The following is a 19,034-nucleotide window of genomic DNA, read 5'->3' as shown; positions in this document are numbered from 1 at the left end:
TCCCCAGAAACAGCCTGATGAGGATGGCCTGTCTGCTCCTGTGGGGATAAATTTGATGCTGTTGGCCATTCCCTGTTTCTTGATATTTTCTTTCCTCTTGGTCTCTGGGACACTACTCACTCCAGTCTTTTTCATAGGCCACTTCCTTTTCTGATTTCTAAGCGTATTCAGTTCCCCAGGGTTCTGTCCTCGGCTCTGACCACCCACCTGGTGGCTGAGCAGGGGTTTACAGCCAGAGCCAACACCTCCAAAGCCGTGGTCCTCTCTACGGGGCTCTGCTGCCTTTTCGTGCTTGCTCTTGGGTGATCTCAGTATCTTCATCATTAAGCGGGGTGGGGAGGGTGGGGGAGGGCTGACCCATCTCCTGTGGGCTGGTGGGATGTGGGGGCTGCTGGGACAGAAGTACTCAGGACGTCAGCTTTGGCGCCAGCTTTGCGCTCCCTGATGCGGGGCGGGGGTGGAAGGAGAGTAAGTCATCCCCCTCTTTCCTGCCCTCTCCTCCTGTCCAGTGACACTTGCTTTACGGCTAGAACACAGAGCTGACTTTCATGGCCCGCCAAAGTCTTTAGCCCCCTTGTCTGAAGGTGGCCACCACTGAAGGGGGGTTGGTGTCACCCAAAGAGGAAGGAGAGGTTCTCTTCCTCTTTGCCTTTTAGCCAAAAGCCCCTCCATGATGAGAGCTGGGGGCGGGGTGAGACACCCCAAGTCTTGACCGCACTCTCCCTCTCCTCTGTGGTCCCCGAGGCTCTCCTGCCCTTCATGAAGGCCACTTGTGTCAACTTCAAAGTAAATGGAGGTCTTCCTGGAGGGGGAGGCGGCAGAGGAACTGGGCCTTCGGGGTGGGTTTCAAAGTGCCTCTGGCTTTATTACCGCCTGTGCTCTCCCCGCCCCTTCTCATCCTGGAGAGCCCACCCTCCCCCCGGCCGGGGGGAAATTATACCAGGTTCTAATGGGAGGTTGAAGGAAAGCGTCCCCTCTATTCATCCCAGCAGCTGAACGGGCCTCTTGAACATCCATTGTGCCCCTTCTGCCGCCTCAGCCTCAATGGCGATCAGGTGGTCTCGTGTGACAACCTCCCCCGGCCCAGGACAGGAACGGGCTCAGGCAATGGGCTGGCCCACAGAGTTCTCCGTCCATCCTCTCAAGGGGCTTTTGTTGAATAAAATAGCACCCGCCACTGGGCCACTTTAAACCAAGGCCAGGCACTTGAATGTGCAAACGGGGCCCAGGCGCCGGGAGTGCAGGGACAATGGCCACCCTCAATTAGCTCACTGAGGTGCCCCAAATGGACTTGAGGAGGGGCAAGACCACAGCCCATTCATGCATATTTATCACAAGCTGCCGCACTTCGGCCTGCCCGGTTCCCATGGCAGCGCTGGGGAAGGAAGCAGGGGCAAGGCGAGAGGGGCTCCCAGGGCCCAGAAGGGGTTGTGGTTCAGGGCAGCACTGGCCCTCACCCCAGCAGACTGGAAACTGTCCCCAACTCCATGTCCTCTGCCTTTACCTGACCCTGAGACTCATGAGTCACCATAACCTGCAACTTAGAATATCAGAGGACAGGGAACTTGGCACACGCACCTGACAGGTGGAGAAGCAGAGGCTCAGAACAGAGGAAAATGAGCTTTTTCCTCTTCGCAACTTATATCTAGGATAGGAGGGGACTGGTAATAGTAAAAGCATTTATTGAATGTTCACTAAGTGCCAGGGTCTATGCTAAGTGCTCTCAACTGCCCCCTCGATGCTATGAGATAAATGCTGCACTGTCTTCACTTGAGAAGACTGAACCTCAGGAGAGGGTGTGTAATTTTTCCAAGATCATGAAGTTGGTATAAGTAGCAGAGCTGGGATACTCACCAGGGTAGTCATTCTCCACAGCCAAGTGCCTGGCTGTTGGTTAGGACGTTATGTAGGGGCTCTGTTATTTGGTCATTGGCTACTGGGTGCCAGGCACTGTGCTTGATGCCAAGTTCAAGCCAGCTCGTTGGATATAAACAATACCATGAGAGAGCTCCATTTGACAGACGTGGAGACTGAGGTCCAGGGAAACAGCATGCCCTGCCCCGAGCCACTCACAGCACTAACAAGTAGCAGGGCCAGGATGGATTCCATGTGTGGTGGGGTGCTAGGCTCCAGCCTGCTCCAGAGCACTTCCTTCCTTCTTTTCTGGAGCTCCTGGAAAAGGAAGTCAACCTCGTCTTCCAGATTCTGCCGAGCTGTGGTTTCCCCAAAAGAGCCTTGGGGTGGGGGGGCAGGTGCTGGGCTGTGTCTGGACCTTCCTTCACAATGTCCTCCTCAGGAGCCCATCTGAGGTTCCAGCAGGAAGTGGCTGCTTCTCAGGATCCCCAGGCAGAACTCCAAGGACCTCCTCTCTCTGGAGAGCTGAGTTCTTCCAAGGAGCCCCTAGCATCACCCAGAGAAGGTGAGCAAAGCTGCTCCCCAACCTGGCATGGCAGCTGTGGCAGTGAGGGCCCCAGGTCCCTCTCAATCTGTGCCATTTTCGTACTTTTTGTTCCCTTGCACTGAGCTTACTGTGCTCCCATCCCCACTGTCCCCCATGCAAGCACTCTAGCCTCCTTATCTTTGCTTATGCTCTTTCTCCTGCTTTGATTGCAAGTTGAGTTGCAATGAATCGAGCTGAGTTGACTGGAGCCATTCATTGGTCTGAGTTGAGTTCTGTTCATTCGTTTGGTTTGGATGGGGCTGTGTTGGTTGAGTTGGATTTGTGGCATGTTGAGATGAGATGAGTTGAGTTCCATGACATCAAGTTAAGCTGAGTAGAGCAAAAGTAAATTGGGCTGAGTGGGAGTAAAAAGCAAGTACAGAAGCCATGTGGGCAAGCCTCAAGCTAGTGACTGCCAAGGAACCCTCCAACTCTGAAAAACTAGAACTACAAGAATCAAGAGTTCCCAAAAGCAGAGACCATGCCCTTTCCATTCTGTCCCTCATTTGCTGTTGAACATGACTCCTCCTTGGGCTGGAAAGTGGACATGGGCCTTTGAGACAGTTTCCTTATTTTTATCAGCAGCTCCCTTCAAGGTTGGAGGAGCAAACAATTGACCATGATGTCTGGTAGAAGTCGACGTAAATCCTTAAACTCCTTGAGTCTCAGGAGTAGAGATTCACAGGAGTCCCAGACCCTTTCAACAATAGAACAATAGTCACAAGTCATCAAGTCTGATCTTCTCCCCCATCCTCTACTGTCCCCAAAGCCAGGACATCTCCACAGCTCCCCTGAAGGGACCACCAGCCTCTGCTCGGGTGCCAGAGGCAGGACACTCTCCCCCTCAAGGGGTCACAGTGTCATCTCGTGGGAAAGAAGTCGGAGTCCGGTTTGCACACTGGCTCCTTGGCTCACCAGCAATGTAACCTGGGGCAAATAACTTTCCCTTTCTGAGATTTTTGTGAGGAGAGGGTTTTGTTTGTTTGTTTGTTTTGCAGTACGCGGGCCTCTCACTGTTGTGGCCTCTCCCGTTGCGGAGCACAGGCTCCGGACGCGCAGGCCCAGCGGCCATGGCTCACGGGCCCAGCTGCTCCACAGCATGTGGGATCTTCCCGGATCGGGGCACAAACCCGTGTCCCCTGCATTGGCAGGTGGACTCTCAACCACTGCGCCACCAGGGAAGCCCATGGAGAGGGTTTTATGGGGCTGAATAAGACAAAATGTGTAGAGCACTTAACACAACACCTGGCGCTCAGTGAGACCTTCATCAGAGATGGTTTCTATCGCCATCGTTAATCCTATGGCCCCTGACTATTCCTATTATTACTGACAGTACTGGCCATTGTTTAGCAGCCTGTCAGAAAATGCTTCTTTACTCCTGAGCCCAGGGCAGGCCCTGGGTAAATGGATGAAAAGGTAAAGTTTGCCCCCTAGGACACCTCTCCCCTTCCTTCCACCCAGATGCCAGCACTCAGATGGCCTATTCCTTCTGCTCAGGGACTGGTCCTACCTAGTCCTGGCTTGGACACTGCTTTGCTGGGGGGACTTGCATACATCCTTTCTCTGCTCCGGGCCTCGGTTTGCAAAGTGGAGGATCAGGCTAAGTTGTCTTGGCGATGAACCCAGCTCGGACACCTCTAACTACGTGTCTGAGCCCCGTGTTCCTCCCTCCTCGCTCTGGTCAGCTGGGTAGAACTCCTTGCATTGACCCCTGCCTTTTCTGGTCAGTCCTGGGGACCTCCTCTGGAGAGGACGGGCATCGCTATTCTGAACCCTTCTCACGTTTGGCTCCCAGGGAGAAGGCATCAGACGCAGCCACCACCCACATACCCACGGAGGCCAGCGTTAAAGGCTGGACTCAGCATCACTGTTTACTTTATGGTAACCTGCTGTCCCCAAGCAGATCAAAGGCAAAAATCGGGCCTCAAACCCCAGTCTCCTGACTTCCAGCGCAGTCCTTCTCTCTCTGCCAGCAGTCCATCTACCCAACACACAATCATAGAGCACCAACTGTACACCAAGCGCTGCCAGGCACTGGGAATATCAAGGTGAGAGGAACTTGGCCTGTGCTATTGAGGAATTTCAAAAAAATTCCTGGAAAGATTCATTCATTCGTTCAGCAAACACACAAGCGCCTACTTTGTCAGGTCAAAAGACCAGCTCGGACCCAAAGCCCGGCTGCCACTCCTCCCATGGCCTGGCCCCTGCGCGGGGCTGAGGCCTGGTGGCTCAGCCAGCCACCCACCACCTCCGGAGGGACCGGCAGGCATGAGCTCATGTCTGCGGAGCCCCAAGGCTCCCATGAGCACAAGGCCTCCTTGTGACTCTGAGAGGGATGCGGCAGGGCTGCCGAGCCCACGAAGCCCTGAGCACCGTGGGTCTGTCAGCAGACACTCCCACGGCTCAGGGTGCCGTGCTTTGATACGGCATTAATGTGCTAATATCTTAATCCAGACACCACCCGCTGGCTGCCCGGCCACACAGCGGGGCCCTGGGGATGGGTTTCCAAATTACATTAGTGAATGTTTACCTATGAGCTGTCCAAAGCGTGTTTAACACCAGCTGAGGCAAACGCGTGTGCACAGGACAGTCCCACACCCACAGCCCGCACGCATGCCACATACACTCAGCTCAGCGGCCAGACTCACAGACACAGGCGTCCACAAGGACGGGCGGACGGACTGCACGTCCCTAGCAACACACGTGTGTGTACACGCACACACATATGCATCCGCACACAGACCCATACCAGGTACACACGCAGGCACCTTCCACCTGCCCTCACATACCCTCAGGGCTGCCATACCAGGAGGCCTGCTTGTCTTCCTCTCACACTCATTCCTGAGGAGACCCCTGTAGGTTGATCCCAGGAAGCTGGAGAGGCCGGATGTTGTCCCCGAGCGTGCCCTGGAAAGTCACTGCTGCCAGGCCTCCCAGGCGCCCCAGCCCCGATTTCCAAATTCAGACACAGCCCTGCCCCTGCTGTGGGTGCCATTAACATGTCCACATCCATGACACTGGCCAGGGGTCCTGCCCTCAGGAAAAGCAGGGTGAACTTCACACCTGGCCCTGCCCTCCTGTTGGGATCCACCTCCACGCACACCTTCCCACCCCCTTCACTTCTTGTCCCTGCCAAACAGATCCCTCCCTTCCAAGCCTTTCTCAATGCTGTTCTCTCTACCCGGAACGTCCTCCCCATCTTACATCCTCCAGGCCAAGCTACTTACTTCAAGGTGAGCTTGCTGCCCCTCTTGCAGAAACTCTCCTCACTCCAGCCAGCAGAGGGGAGGCCACGCCCCCCTCCCCTCCTCCTCCTCCTCCTCCTCGCTTCCCCACACAGGGCCCTGACTCAATGCTCAGAGCAGGCACTGCCTTGACATGGGGATGGTAACAAGGCCCATCTCACGGGATTGTGGTGAGGGGCAAACATTAATTCAAAAGCTGGCATAGGGCTTCCCTGGTGGCGCAGTGGTTGAGAATCCGCCTGCCGATGCAGGGGACACGGGTTCATGCCCCGGTCCGGGAAGATCCCACATGCAGCGGAGCGGCTGGACCCGTGAGCCATGGCCACTGAGCCTGCGCGTCTGGAACCTGTGCCCTACAACGGGAGAGGCCACAACAGTGAGAGGCCCGCGTACCGCAAAAAAAAAAAAAAAAAAAAAAAAAAAAAAGCTGGCATATAGTAGTCACTCAATAAAAGCTATCATGCATACTATTGCTAGGTGATGATGATAATGGTGGCAAAGGCGACTGTGCTTCCTGACACCTGTGTCCCATCTCTGCCCTGGTCTGTGAGCTCCCAGAGGCAGACCCTCTGGCCCTTAGCGAGACCTCAGTGTTGATCGCATGAGTGACTAAGAAGCCCGCTGTCTGACCTGCATTTTCATGACCAGAGGGTGGATTTTTGTAGAAATACCCAATCAAGAGAGGCAAGTCTGAAAAATTCACTGAACTCAGTGGGAGTCCCCAGATCCACCCACCCTGCTTCTGCTGTGAGACTCTGCGGCCTCAGGTAGGTCTGTTCCTCTTTCTGGAACTCAGCTTCTTCATTTGTCAAACAAATAGGTTAGATGGTGAGGTTTCCAAGTTCTTTCCAGCTCTGAGGTTCTAGAATTCTAAGCCCCAGGCATGACTTGCCACTAGGGCTACAATCCAGTTGGGAAACAGGACATATCAACCGAAGTGGTCAGCATTGGTCAGGACCATCAGTGAAGGAGGAGGAGACCGTAGCAGGAAGATGGGAAGACACCACAGCGGCAAAGGCACAGAGGCTGGAGCCCAGATGGATTCTTCAGACAACAGTGAGGAGACTGGTTTAGATGGAATGGAGGGTTGGCCCAGGGGGATGGATAAGGCCAGAGAGGGGGACAGAGGCTGCTTCATCAAAGGCTTTGCAGTTTAGACCGAGTAGCTGTGGCTTTATCTTGTAAGCCAGTGTATTTCAAACTTGCCTGTTCTTCAGAATCATCTGTGGCAATTGTTAAAAATACAGATTCCCTCTAAAAAAAAAAAAAAGATACAAACGAACTTAGTTACAAAACAGAAATAGACTCACAGACATAGAAAACAAATTTATGGTCACCAAAGGGGAAAGAGGGGAAGGGATGAATTAGGAGTTTGGGGTTAGCAGATACAAAACACTATACATAAAACAGTTAAACAACAAAACCCTATCATATAGCACAGGAAACTATATTCAATATCTTGTAATAAACTGTAATAGGAAAGAATTTGGAAAAGAATATATATATTCTTTTCAGATATATAAAGATATATATGTATCTATCTGTATCACTTTACTGTACACCAGAAACTAACATGACATTGTTAATCAACCCTACTTTAATTTTTTTTAAAGGTGCATATATGAACAGCAACAAAAAAATACAGTTCCCCAGTTCTCCCCCTCAGCCCTATTAAGTTCAAGCCTCTAGGCAAGGAACCTGGGAATCTGTGTTTATATTAAGTGCCCTGGGTAATTCTTATGAATCAGGCAAATTTGGGAAACACGACTGGGTGAGATGCTGAGTTGCTGAACAGTACTGCACATGGGAGCAACACATCCAAATGCTCTTCACTGGACAGACATGGGCTCCACCTCAAGTTGTCTGGGTTTGAGTCTAGGCTCCTCTACTTTCCAGCACTGGCCCTTGACCTTTCTTCATCTCCCACCTGTAAAATGGGAATAATCTCAGCATCTACCTTAAAGGTGGGTCATGTGAGAGTTCATGAGAGCCTGACCGGGGCAGGAATGATGAGGCTGTGCAGGAAACATAGGCAAATGTGCAGCCCAAAGGATCTGAGAGAGGAACGGCAACCACGGCAGAGGGGCTGCCTGTGAGTGGAGGGGTCAGCCCAGGGGGCTGGGAGAGCAGAAGCATCTGTAATCTGCCTTGGGCTTCTATCATAGACTCCCTTTGTTTATTTGGATTTTATTCATTCGTTCATCCAATGATATTTATTGCAGCTCTACCATGTGCCAGTTGATGCTAGGTGCCAGGATACAAAGAGGAACCAGAGAGACATGGTCCTTCTCCCTGCAGAGTTTATAGTCTAGAGGGAAAGGTTAAACATGGACAAATAACTGAAACAATTCCAAGTCATAGCAAGTGGTATAAAGGAAACCAATAAGAGGGTGACCAGAGAAGACCCTCTGAGGAGGTGACATTTATGAGAAGGAGTTAACCTCGGGAAGAACGAGGGACAGCTGTTCTAGGCAGAGGCAACAGCATGTGCAAAGGCCCTCGGGAGGAAAATCACGTGGTGCGCTGCAGGAACTGAACCAATCTGTCTGGAGCTTGGAGACTGAGGGGTAAAGTGGCACAGATGAAGCTGGAGACGTTCACGGGGGCTGGGTCATGCAGGAACCTCTAGGCCATGGCCAGAAATCTGGATTTTATTTAAGTACAATGAAGAGTTTTTAAGCTGTAGAGTGATGTGATTTGATTTATATTTTAAGGAAATCCCTCCAGCAGCTGTGCAGAGAATGGATGGTAGTGGGGTGAGAGGGACTGCAGGGAGACCTACTAGAAGGCTATTAATCCATGAGGGGTGACAGCAGGGGAGGCACAGAGAGGTGGACAAATTCAAAAGGTCTCTGGTACAGCACTGACTGGACCCGTGGAGGGATGGGCAGTGGCGGATGAGAGCAAAGGGCCGGGGGAATCAAGGATTCTGCCCAGGTTTCTGGCTCTCAGGACTGGGTGGATGATGGTGCCACTTACAGAGCTGGGGAGCCTGGGAGGCTGGGGGTGCCCTGCTCTTGTCAACTGCCCATGACACATGAGGTCCCCCAGTACCAAGAGACTCAAACCAGACTCGTGCCGGAGCTCTGCTGCTGCCTTTCCCACCAAAGGTCCGTGGCCAAGAGCTGATCTCAGGAAAGAATAAGGTAGTCATCACATGCCACTTCCTTCCAGGAAACTCCCCCAGGACCTTTCCCCCAAAGAATTTGCATATGGCTAGTGTTTAAGAACATGGATTCTGGAGCCAGACTGCCTGGGTTCAAATCCCAGCTCTGCCACTTCTTGGCTGTGTGACCCCAAGCAAGTTATTTACCCTCTCTGTGCTTCCATTTCCCCATAAAACATAGGATAACAGCACCTTCTTCATAGGGTTGATGTGAGAAGTAGACAATGCAACTCTTTGTTCCTAAAGTGCTTAGGAAAGCACCTGGCACAGAGTAGGCATTCAGAAATGTTAGCCAGGGCTGTGAATGATGCCAATGCTGTCTGTGGCTGCAGGCCACCTTCATTTGTTAAGGAACCAAGGGACCCACTGGCCAAGAAGGCTGGTCTCTGAAGTCGGGGCTCCAGACCTGCCTCATCCATTTAGCAGTTGCATGGCTTTGGGCAAGTTGCCCTCCAGAGCTATAAGTGATCTCTGCCTGCCTGTTCCTAGGCTCAGGGCAGGGACGCAGTGAGATGGCGGATGAGTGGAGACTGGGCATGGAGAAGTGCTGTGCTGTGTGTCGATTCTGCATGTTCCCACGTGGTAAGTCAGTTACCGGCCTGGATGGTGAATCTGTAGGACAGGACCACAGGGCAAAGTGCTCCAGTTAGAGCTTTGTGGTGGTCTCAGGCCCAACTCTCTCTCTGCAGAGATTTCCCCAGGGCCCAGGACCAAGCTTGATTGTCCTTTGGGAACAGTACAGTGATGCTCAGAATGCTTCCCTTTCTTCAGAAGGTGTCAACAGGATGCTATACACCCCATAATCTCCTTGGACTCTCATCACCATCAGAGCAGGTCAGGAAGCAGCCTCCACTTTTGGGGGATGAAGACCCTGAATGCGGGAGATGCTGACAGTCCTACAGAGTTTGCAGCAGGGGCTGGACAAGTCTTCTGACACCCAGCCCAAAGCACTTTCCCCTACCACACTGCCTTCACCTCTGCATGCCCCTGCCCCATGGGGCTCTCTCTTTCCCAAACTCTGGTTTCAGTTTGAATCTCCCCCACTGGCTCTCTCCTTGACTTCTTCCACCTATTCTCCTCTTTCTTTTTAACTCCTCAGGGATGTTGCTGGAACCGCAGACATGGCATTCCAGGGTCAGGATTCCCAGCCTCCTCCTCTGTGGATACCTATCCTGGTCCAGCCTTTTCTGGAAGTACCTGCCTCAATGATGCCCACTCCCCACAGTTTTCCACAATTGGGCCCTTGCCGGTCTTCATTTCTCAGGAGTTTACAGGGCTCCAGACTTTTGAGAAAGTCCAAAAAGAAATGGAAAAAGAAAAACAATTTCCCTATCCCCCAGCCACACATTTCTATAACCCACTCCAAACTCCTCTGCTATAAATGACTTAATTTTGACTGTTTTACAAGCAACTTGCCCTTAAAATGGTTGGGAGGAGATGGCATGTGAAGGGGGTCTCTCCAGAGACTGAGCGGATCCTAAGAAGCAACACAGCCCTCATAGCCCCCCAGGCACAGCCCCTCCTCCCTCCCCTCCCACCATGCCCAGAATGCTCCAGGCTCTGAGAGCGTGTGGGGTGGGCAGAGTCCCTGCCTGGGTGTCAGGAGACCCAGACCTAGTCCTGAATCGACCCTTCTCTGGATCTTAGTTTCTCCATCTGTAGAATAGGGGGTTGGACTAGATGACCTTGGAGGACTAGTCCTACCCTGGACGACCTGGTGTCTGGGCCTTAGGACCAGGACCTGAACGGAAATAAACAGAAGTCCGTGCTGGGCATTGGATTGGCTGTGAAACACCCAGAGAGAAAGCACATGTGGCCTCAGGTCAGATTGGGGCTTACAGGAGGAGAGGATGGACAATCAGCTGTCACTCTCCTACCTGAAAACTTTCCATGGCTCCCCATTGCCCTCAGGCAGAAGTGCAAACTCTTCGCTCTGGCCCTAAAGTACCTTTCCAGCACCCTCCACCCATGCCTCACCTTGCACTTTATGAGCCTGAAACACCAAAGTGCTTACTTTGATTTCATCACATGCCTGCTCCTCTCTGCACTCCTGCCCTCACTGCCCCCTTGGCCTGGAATACCCGCCCCCCATTGCCCTTCCTGCGAGTCCCAGTTCCCTTCTTAGCATCCATTCAGGCAGTACCATCGGTGGGAAGTGCTTGGGGTCCCCAGGATGCCCCACAGCCCAGCATTTATCTCCCAGCGCATGGCCTGGGAGAGAGTAAGTGTCCAGGGAATGACTGAAGGCGTGTGGGCACAGGAGGGAAGGGGAAAAGCATTCCAGACAAGGTGTCCCACAGAGACAGGATGTCTGGGGAGAGTGACAAGGGGGATGGAAAGGTAGATTAAGATGGAGCTGGAGAAGGCCCTCTACTCCCAAGAAGGCCCCCTTTTATAGATGCCTGAGGTGAATAACATCACACAGGGAGGAAAATTCCAGAACTGGCATGCCCGCTCCAAAGCCCATATTCTTGCTCCTCCATTACAAGATAAAAAGTGAAGGTGGGAATCCAAATCTCAGAGTTCTAGGATGTTGGAGCAAAAAAAAAAAAAAAAAAAAAAAATGTTCTCTCTCTAACCCAAATAGACCCGTGCTGGGGGCAGGACAGGAGAGAGATAACCCCGGTCCACGGATGGCAAGGCGGAGGCCCAGGGAAGTTAGGCCACTTGTCCCTGATGGTGCCGCACTCGGGGGTGGGGGGCAAAGGGAGGCGTTTGAAGGAGGAATGCTTTAAAATAATACTGGCAGCTAAAAATAGTATAGGGCCTGGCCTGGCTGACTTAAAGGGGTCAGGTTTTATGGCTGCCCCCGTCTGCTTTTCTGGGATGGTACGGCTCAGCCTGCTCTGGTTATAGTTTTTCCATGAGCTCGGCTCAGATTTCCCCGTCCCAGCGGTGAGCCCATGGGTCAGTGCCTAATTTTCCACCGTTTATCTTTCCCATTTACAATTTCCCCACGTAAATGGCCAACCCCTTCAGTCCTCTGTGTTTCAAACTCCAGGCCTAGAATTAGGAGTGACCAGGCATGCAGCCCTCCCACAGTTCTCTGAAAGCCCTAGAGCCATTTGTAAGGGCCATATGGTCAGGAGAGGGCCCAAGGGAGCTACTTTCTGTGTCCCACTGAGACACCCCCTCCGGTGCTCCTGCAGCTTCAAGGATGCTGCCGCATCCCCTCCTTCAATCCTTCCTCTGCAGGCCAGCTCCACATCAAGGTCTGTACCCCGAGCTAAGGAAACACATATGGCTATGGCACCACCCGCCTGCCCTCACAGCACCCACAGTCTAGGAGGAAGAGGCCGAGGAATGGCGGCCTCCCCGCACACAGAAGAAGCAGCAGGCACGTGGGGACCACAGTGGGCTCCGCCGGGGCCGTGTTAACCTGGAGGGTCCGGCAGAGGTGTCTGCTCCGAAGCTTGCATGTGAGAGTCTGGGGCCCAGCAGAGAGGTGGGGGTTGGTATACCCTTGTCTCAGTCCACTGTTGACCCAAAGCCTGACCACAGGAGGGGTCCTGGTTGCACATTCCAGGTCTGGGCTCCATCTTCTCTTGGATCTGTTCTCAGTTGCTTCCTGTGTGACTGTCTCATCTCCCCAGAGCACAGAGGGTACAGATACAGCACATGGCCTTGAGTTGAAGAGCAACCCTAGCGACGTCTCTCTAGCCAACTCAGTCATCTTCAGGGAGGAAGGTGAAGGAGTGGAGAGAAAGTAAGGATCCTCAGGGCTGTGGGTTTGGCCCGCCTGTACATAAATGAGTGCCGACTGGGCAGATCAGAGGCTGGGTCACATGGACAGCTGCTCTGCAACCAGGCTGATCCCTGAGAGAGGCAGGAGTTGAGCTGCTCAAGCCCAGTTCCTGCCCCCCAACTCCACAATCAGATATGTCCCTCCTCCCCCACTCTACTCCCCAGGGAGCAGCCAGGAGAGGGGGCTTCTTTGAGAGCTTAGAGAAAGTCTCAAAAGGAGGCCACCTGAGGATGGATTTGAAATTGGTTAGAATCTACAGTAAACCTGGTTTATCGAAATCTTGAAAGAAACCAGTTTTGAAGATCAAAGTATCTGAACCATCTTGCTTCCTTCCCAGGACGTTCTAAAGCAAGAGCAGTGTGCCTCGTGCTCTTATTGTTTTCACAACCATTAACTCATCCCATTCTCTAGTGAACATTACTGCTCCATTGTACAGATAAATGAACTGAGGCTCAGTGAACAGCAGTCACTGTCGTTAGGAAATGATAGAAATAACAGAGCTGAGATCAAAACACTGAGCTCCTTGGAAGCCCCTCTGCTTTCCCCATGGTGGCCCTGAAAGATCCACGTGAGGCCAAACTTGGAACTTGTTGGCTTGAAAGAGAACCCTGGCTGACTCATGGATATGACTCTGGTTTCCCTGGGTTCATTTGAATTTTGCCCTCCGCTCTCCCTCAGGTGATCTCAGCTAGTCTCTTGGCTTTAAATGTTGTCTATATGCTGACGACACCCAAATCTAAATCCACAGCCATGAACTTGAGGGCCATCGCCTTGGGTATCTAACTGGCATCGCCCACTTCCCTATCCCACTCTTGATTGACACCCCACAAATCCTGCTCCTCCCCAGTTTTCTTGCATCTCAGGCAAAGTCTCCACCATTCACCTGGTTACTCACCTGAAGATGGTCTTTCATTCCTCTGCCCCTCACGCCCCTCATCCGATCCATCAGAAAGCTTTGCTCCTCAGAAACATATCCCCAATCTGTCTCTGTCTCTTCTCCTCCACTGTTAACATCTCAGTCAAATCACCACCCTCTCTCTCCTGGACTCTGCAGTAGCTTCCCCACAGGGCTCTCTGCTGCTGTGATGATGCACATCCTCCCACAACGTGCTCCACTCCGCAGCCGGAGCAGTCCTTACAAACATAGATGGGCTCAAGCCGCACCCTTGCTAAAACCCCTCCATTGGCTCCCAATGGAATATTACTCGGCCATAAAAAGAAACGAAATTGAGCTATTTGTAATGCGGTGGATAGACCTAGAGTCTGTCATACAGAGTGAAGTAAGTCAGAAAGAGAAAGACAAATACCATAGGCTAACACATACATATGGAATTTAAGAAAAAAAAAAGTGTCATGAAGAACCTAGGGGTAAAACAGGAATAAAGACACAGACCTACTTGAGAATGGACTTGAGGATACGGGGAGGGGGAAGGGTAAGCTGTGACAAAGGGAGAGAGAGGCATGGACATATATACACTACCAAACGTAAGGTAGATAGCTAGTGGGAAGCAGCCGCATAGCACAGGGAAATCAGCTCCGTGATTTGTGACCGCCTTGGAGGGGTGGGATAGGGAGGCTGGGAGGGAGGGAGACGCAAGAGGGAAGGGATATGGGAACAGATGTATATGTATAACTGATTCACTTTGTTATAAAGCAGAAACTAATAAAAAAAATTTAAAAAAAGAAGACATGTATACATATAAAAAAAAAAACATAATCCAACCTCCTTGTGCTGGTCTCCCAGGCCCTATTTAATCCAGGCACCTGGTCCCTGACCTCATCTCCTTGCTTGCCCCCAACTCCCTTCTTTCTGGTCCTCAAACGCACCAAGCCTGTTCCAACCCAGGGAACTTTGCAGTAGCTGTCCCTCTGCTTAGAATGCTACTCCCCAAGAACATCCCATCGGCTCTATCTTTGTAATGCCTTGTCATTCCTAAACGGACATACCAAAATAGCCACGCCCAGCCAGTCAGAGCTCTCCTGGTGTCTTGATTCAGGGGCTTGTTGTCTGTCTCTGCCACAGTCCCTGGCCTGAATGCACGTTGCCCATCTTCTTCTCTGCTCCGACTTTCTGCAGGTGTTCCCAGCACCTGCAGCAGGGCCGGGCCAAGGCAGGCATCAAGTGACCAAATGGACGAATGAATGCAGCAGCTCACACCTCACAGTGTGAGAACTCGATGCACTGTTCTGAAGGAACGATCACAATTCATACCTCCCTGCCACACACACACGTGCATATAATGTACGTCATATCCACAGAGAAACAAGGGCTTGTGAGTCAGAAACATTTACTAATGAAGTGACTCTGAAGGATTTTGTTATTCCTTCTGAACCTTAAGTTCCTTATCTGAAAATGGGACTAATAATCCTTACTGAAGTAGTGTGAGGATTTAATGTCTGTAAATCGCAATGTCAGTGCCCATAGTGGATGGGTTCACCAGATGGCATCTATCGTTATTATTTTTCATTCTTATCACATGCCTCTCGGATCCCTTGCCTCTTCAAACAAGCCCAGGGACTCTCTTGCCTTCTCGCTCCTCTCATCATCCCTCACTGTGTGTTGCTTTCAAGTTAGAAAGGACCAGGATCAAGCCCTGACTCTACCACTTACAGCTTTATGCTCTTAGGCAAGTGTCTTGACATCTCTGACCTCCAGTCTCTTTTTTTGAAAACGGTGCTAAGGATAGTCCTACTCCTAGTGGTGTGAGGACCAAATGAAATCAAGCAGGGAAGATGCCTAGCACTGGGACAGGTGCATTGCTGGTGTTTGAAGAGTGACCACTGTTGTCATCTGTCCATACATACCCGCGGGTGCACACACTCCCACACGCACGCACGCGACTCTGATCTTGGCTGGGCCAAGAGCTACCGATTTGAACTCTAGGGATGGAATCAATTAGAATTATTTTTAAAACCTCATCTGTTTTGATTTAACAGGAAGCTTCTGTTCAGTGAAATGCAGCATTAGTCAATGAAATACCAAAGGTCCTGGATTTTGGGGTCCGGCTGTCCATGAAGGCTGAGCAGAGGCTCCCAGGACCCAGTTCTCATTTACTCAGTATTTCTCCCTAGAGCCGCTGCATCCTCGGTGAGCTCCAAGAGAAGAGGGGCTTGTCTGGCCCAGACCAGGGACCTCTGTCTGCTGACCCTGTGCCACACCCCTCTGAGCACTGAACATCCCTCCCCAGGGATGTAATTACCAGTATCTATGTTTGTCTCCCCTGATCCCTGTCCGTATTGAGGATCAAGCTATCTGATTTATATCTGTGACTCCAGTGGCCAACCTAGTGCCTAACACAGGAAAGGCACTAGATGAAATATTTTATGGAAAACAAATGAGTGATGAGTGAACAAATGAGCAAATAATTTAGTTACACCAATAATAGTTACGACTAATATTTACTATGTCACTTAACCATGTGCCATGCGCCATTTTAAGTGCTTTTTATATATTGACTCATTGAGTCTTCACAATAATCCCATGAATTAGGCACTCCTATTTAGCTCCATTTTGTAGATGAGACACTAAAGCACAGGAAGATTAGTAACTTGCCTACGGTCACACACAGGAAGTGCTGTAATTGGGATTCCAACCCAGGCAGTAGGGCCAACACTCATAACCTTACTGGTGCCACTCATCCATTCATTCATCACTCCCTGGAGACCTCCATCCACTGTACCTGGCCCTGGGAGGAACTCTAAAAATGCAGTGATGGATTAGACCCAGGTCTTCCAATGATGTCACAACCTAGTGGAAGAATAACAGATGCAGAAGGGGTAATTATGGCGGGGCAGGGACAAGGGTGAGTGTGGGAAATTTCCATGGCAGAGAGTCACACAGCCAACCCACCCTGGTCAGGTCAGGGAAGACTTCTTGGAGGAAGTGACCCTTAACTACGTTGGTCAGCCTTGGGAAGGGGAGAGGACATTCCAAGTAGAGGGACTGTATATGCAAAAGTGTAGAGGTAAGTGAGCATGGTGCAGTCTCCAGGGTTCTGCTGCAGGATTCTATCATTGTCTCTGTAGCCCAGCCTTCTCCCCCAAATTCTGCAAGTCTCTTTTTCAGACAATAATTCTAATACCACTCCCTTCCATGTGATTTCAGCATGAGGCATCATGGAATATGAGCAGAAAAAGCTAGTTTTGCAACCAGCTGTCTCTCGGTTCAAATCTTCACTCTGTCACCATCGGCCCCAAACACTCACTACATCTCCTTGCCGAGTTATTGGCAATAATTCACCGCTCAGAGCCTCACTTTCCTCTTCTGTGTGATCTGGAATTAGTAATACTCACCTTGTAGAGTTGGTGTGAAGATCATCCACCACAGGATCCGGAACTCGGGAGGGAAAACAATGCCCTCTCCTACTTTCTGGTTTGTTCCCTGTCTTCCCCAGTGAGAGGCTGTCTATTCCCCATCTACGATTCTGTTCCCTCAATAAGCCTGTGATATTTTCCATCGCGGAGTCTCCAACCTTATCCCCAGTTGCTGCTTTTCACTCCTGTGAGCACAGATGTGGCTGTGTGCGACACACAGGTGAAATGGGCAGTGGGGTGCCTACAACAGCAGGGCAGAGAGTCCTCGCAAGGGCCTTGAGATCCTTGGTGACCATCCCCAAGTTGGGGACCCCCTCCATCCCCACTGATGATCCTGTTCTGTCGGGGCTCAGGTGAGGCCTGGGAAAGGCCCGTGCACTCCCCCCTCATCACACTCCCGGTATTCTCCTGCTGGAAACTCCCAGGGGGCTGACATTGTATTGGGGACCCCTTAGGACCTTGTGGTGTTCCATGAGAAAGCAGAGAAATGTGATCAGAGTTAGAAGTGCTCAGCTGGACAAAAGACACAACTGGGCTGGGAAAATGAAACAGTGCCATGAAGATGAACAAGTCAACTCCCCCAGAAGAGGAGATGGAGGTGTCCTCCACTGTACCCATCACGAGAGCCAGGAGACAGACACAGCTGGAGCCTCCCTCCTCACACCTCACTACGCCTTCCCTTCCTCTCTTCTCCTCTCCCCTCCTCTCGTTCTTCCTCACCAGTTCCTTTCACCACTTCCCTCCTTCTCTTTCTCAGCCCATCCCCGGCCGCTGACCTGCTGTGCACCCTGGGTGAGAAGATTCCCCCTCTAGGTCCCATTTTCTCCTTTTGTAACTTGTAAATGAACACACAAACACACACACACACCCGATAAATAAGTGCTTTAGTGTTTATTCCATTAACATTCACGGTATCCTGACCTTTCTCTTTTTTAAAATATTTATTTATTTGGCTGCGTCAGGTCTCCGTTGCCTCATGTGGACTTCTTTTTAGTTGTGGCCCGTGGGCTTAGTTGCCCCACAACATGTGGGTTCTTAGTTCCCCGACCAGGGATCCAACCAGCGTCCCCTGCATTGCAAGGCAGATTCTTAATTATGGGACCACCAGGGAGGCCCCCGGTATCCTGACCTTTTAGAAGCCCCCAACAAAGTCAAAGTTCGAGAGGCCTCATGGTGGGATGGTGGATCGAACCATCCTAATTTATCCCATTTAACCCACGTTTGTGGGTCTGTGTGGAACACTGTGCCCAGCGCTTCACATGTTAACGCATAAAATTGAGAAAATGTCAATCGTCGTCGTCAAAGAATAGGGTGAGGGTGAGGTGAGAAGGAAATTTTATTTGGTGCTACTTTGAGTTTATAGATAAATTTGGAGAGAATTAACAGCTATGTAATCCATCAACCTGGTGTTTCTATTCTTCTATTAAGGTCTTCTTGTCTGGTCTTTTAGTAAAATTTAAATTTTTCTTCAAAAAGATCTTATACATTCTTAATAAATTAATTCCCAGATACATAATAGTTTTGCTGTTATTGTAAAAAAAAAAACTAAAGGTATCGTATACCCTATTATATTTTCCAGTTAATTACTACTGTTGTTAAGGAACACTTTACCTTTTGCAATTATAACATAAAGCTGACATCAGAATGTGTAGAAAATAAGAAAACGAACCTCCACATATTCACCATCCAGATTGGAAATAAAACAATACACATACAGTTGAAGATCTCTGGGGACCTCTCGCAACCCCATTCCTCCCCCTCCCCACAGAGGTCATCTGATAGGATGAATGCTTACCATGCATTTTGTTATGAATGCGCTTACACATTATGCAAATATCGCTGCATGCATTATATAAAGTTCATATGAGGATAAACATTATATTGTTTCATTCTGCCTGTCTTTAAACTTCATACAAACGTTATCATACTGTCTATCCTTCTGCAATTTGCTTTTATGTTTTGCTTTGGTTTTGTTCAATATTGTGTTTGTAAGATTTACCCACATTGATTTATGTAGCTCTGGTTCTTTTATCTTCACTGATATATAGTGCCTTCCAGTGTAAAGTTATACCACAACTTACTCATCAGTTCTTCTCTTGATGAACATTTAAGTTAAATCCAAAT

The sequence above is a fragment of the Mesoplodon mirus genome (genome assembly GCF_964341445.2).
Source record: "Mesoplodon mirus genome assembly, chromosome: 3".
NCBI lineage: Eukaryota > Metazoa > Chordata > Mammalia > Artiodactyla > Ziphiidae > Mesoplodon > Mesoplodon mirus.
Note: the sequence above shows the minus strand (reverse complement) of the source record.